The 3,567-nt window shown below is 31.8% G+C and overlaps 1 pseudogene; it reads left to right on the top strand.

Annotated features, from left to right (window-relative positions):
* Positions 1,352 to 2,177, top strand: LOC107637896 (annotated as a pseudogene).

Here is a 3,567-nt window from a genome sequence, read left to right as displayed (position 1 = left end):
ATGTGCTAGATTAATGAGTTATGTCTAAATATCATATTTGGTTTAAGATAAATATAAAAATTGAGCAGTAGATTTGGAATTTAAAAAATTATATAAGAGTATTTTTGGAAAAAAAAATATTGTTAAAGCTTCAACCTCCAGTTTCAGAAATTTCAATTTTCTTTGTCCTCATTTTTTTAGAAGTACCAAAAATACTGAAATTTTATATCTCATGACAGTAATTTTAGTTTTGACTACTAAATACAAATTTACAATACTAAATCTCAGTCTCCCCATCTTAGTTTCACTCTCTAAAAACAAACACTACTTAAGTGTATACTTGTTTATATACATTTAAGTATATGATCTTGTCATATTTAGAAAATTTGCTTATTGAATTAACTAAAAAACTTTTATATATATTACTTGTAATAGTATTTAGATTTGTCCAAAAAATTATAGCATGGTTTGATTTGGAACATTATTTGAATCATATATTGATTGAATTATTTCACATTATGAAAAAAAACGCAATAGTTAAATCAATATTTTAATAATCTTTACTGAAGAAAATTTTTTAAAATAATTTTTTTCAAAAAAAAAAAACAAAAAAATAAATATTAGAAAAATAAGAAAAACATCAAAATTATTTTCGATTATTGAATATACTGAAAAAAAAATACTTGTTACTTGTGATAACGATAAAAATATTCTCAAAATATTTATAATGCGACAAAATAACCAAAAAGAATATTATGTGACAAATTATTTTTGTATTTGTAAAACTATTTATGTATTTTATTCAAATTAATGTAATAATATTTGAATAACTATTTAAAACATACATATAAAAAATAAGATAAAAATTAAATTTCTAGAATTTATTCATTTTTTTAAATAATACAGTCTTTTATATGTGAAAAATAAATTTTATTTTTGATAAATCGTTTAAGTATTTGATTCAACATTTTGTGAGAATATTTAAATAATTATTTAAAAAATGATAAAAGGTAGATTTTTAGGTTTTCTTTTCATTTTTTTTATATTATTCGCCATTTACCAAAAAATAAAAAAAAATCTATTTAGCATAAAATCGCTAAATTTTAAAAATAAAAATATTTTATTTTTCTAATTATTCTTAAAAAAATTCTATCAAAATCCGAATTCTAAAATAATTTTTAAAAATATATGAGTAAATAACTATTTCTAACCATAAAAAAATCAGGCGTTGACAAAAACTACTCACAGAAGAACTAAATGAACTTTATATCCTTGAAATATGAATTATATTCGACAAAAATATCCAATCATTGAATGTTTATTGACTCCGTCTAAAACATACTTTAAATTTCAAAATTAACCCTATCACTAATCATCTTCAACCTCCTACTATGCCGTCCTCACCTTCTCTTGGGACGACATCGCCAAGCTTTGGACCCTTGATCGCTCTTCCTCCTTCAGCACCTTCAAGGAACAGTCCTACTACATCTACTCTGCCGTATAGAACCTTCGCCATGCTGACGTCTTCACGTCTACCTCCGACGACTACACCTTCCACGTATGGGATGTTCATGAACCTTCGTCCTCCATGGTGTTCCCTCCTCACAAATTCGAGGTGCTAACTTGCGATTGGAACAAATACGATGACTACATAATTGTGATTGTTTCGGTGGATAAAAGCATCAAAATTTAGGATGTGAAAATCTTTAGGGTTTCAATTGCGGTTATGAATAGGCACGAGTATGTGGTGAGGAAGGTGAGGTTTTCGCTGCACGTGCGGAATTTGATGGTGTCTTGCTCTTATGATCTGACGCTTTGTGTTTGGGATTTCATGGTGGACGATGTGCTTATGAGTCGGTACTATCATCACATGGAGTTCTTCGTTGGCATGATATAAATGTTCTTGTTGAAGGCTTGATGGCCAGCACTGGTTGGGACGAAGCTTGTTTATGTTTGGCAGCATGGCACTAATAAAGTTTTGTTGGGTCAGAGCAAGGCATAGCAAGAGTTGAAGGTTGAAAATGATTGGGGGTGGGGTTAGTTTTAGAATTTAATGTATTTTTTAAACGGAGTCAACAAAAATTTAACAGTTGAATATTTTTTATTGAACATAATTCATCTTTCAAGAGTATAAAGTACATTTAGTTTTTTCATAATCAATTTTGTCAGCGTATGAATCTTTTATGGTTAGAAATAACTATTTAATCAAANNAAAGTCGAATATTTTGTAGTTTACCCAAAAGTAAAGGTAATAAAAGGCTTAAAACCAAGGTTCTAAAAACCGGACCAGTCATCAAACTGCTCTAGTCATTAGTCTACTGGTCCAACCGGTCTGACTGGTGGTTGATAAATTCCGTTTTTAGGATTTATCATGTATAGATTTTAAGGGTTTTATCAATGATCTTCCATACTTGTCCATATAAAACTGCATGATTTTGTGTTCTCTTTCCAACTTTGCCTCATAGATGAAAATATGCTTCTTTTGCATCAAAATGAATATATTGTAATCCTCCTCTATTACCATTCAATGTCTTGATCCGTTCGTTAAGTGGTTTCATAATTTATAGGGCAAAAATGGCTAAGAGAAGTGAAGGAAGCATGCATGAATGGAAGGAGCATAGAATAAAGCAAGTTTTGAAACTTGGGCATGTGCGCGCACGCGCAGCGTGTGCGTACGCGTGGATGTGTACCCCAAGAGCCGACTGGGTGGAGCCGAGACGAGAAGCCGGCGCGCTTATATGGCTGGGCCACAAGTCATTGGATGCGCGCGCACTATGCGCCTGTGCGCAGATCGCAGAGGACCCCAGGTGCACGTACTCGTACAGTGCGCGTACGCGCCGATGTGCGCACGTGATTTTTTTAAAGGAAAACGTGACCAACAATTTCAGGGGATCCCAGGCCCAGTTTTGGAGTAGAATTTTGGAGGGAAAAGCTTAAGAAGACCAAGGATTAGGAGTGTTAGAACAATTAGTCATAATTCTAGATATTTTAGGGAGTTAGTTACATTTTGTTTTTAGAGAAAGAAACTCCAACTTCTCTCTAGGATTTCACTTCCTCCATTGCAAGTTTCCTTTGATTTCTTGGTGAGATCTATTGCCAATTCACTTTTGTTTTGATACAAGTTGTAGATCCACTCTTCTTCTACTCTTAATTGATGTTCTTTTGATTCAGTCTCTTAGATCTAGATTTGTTTGACTTTGTTACTTTGAATTTTGATTAATGAATTGTGGAATTTCATTTAATTGCTTGATTGTTAATGATTGTTTGGATTAGATAGCTTTAATTCAATTTTCTTCTCTCAATTACATCATGTCTTCTATGATTACCTACCAATTGTTTGTGATAATGACAACCCTAGCTATGGAGTAGATTTCTCTTACTTGGCTTAGGGGTTGAGTTATTGGAAACACTTGAATAGTGGATATCAATTGTAGATTATGAATTGAGAATTGCTAATTGACTTGGAGTGCACTAAAGCTAGACTTCTCTAGGGTGAGACTAGGACTTGTGACTCAAGTTAGTTACTCTCACTTGACTTTCCTCCATTATTAGGGGGTTAACTAAGTGAAGCAATAATAATTCTTATCA

This window comes from Arachis ipaensis, chromosome B04, assembly GCF_000816755.2.
Source record: "Arachis ipaensis cultivar K30076 chromosome B04, Araip1.1, whole genome shotgun sequence".
In the NCBI taxonomy this organism is placed as follows: domain Eukaryota; kingdom Viridiplantae; phylum Streptophyta; class Magnoliopsida; order Fabales; family Fabaceae; genus Arachis; species Arachis ipaensis.
The sequence above is the reverse complement of the archived record's forward strand: the minus strand, read 5'-3'. Positions and strand labels throughout refer to the sequence as shown.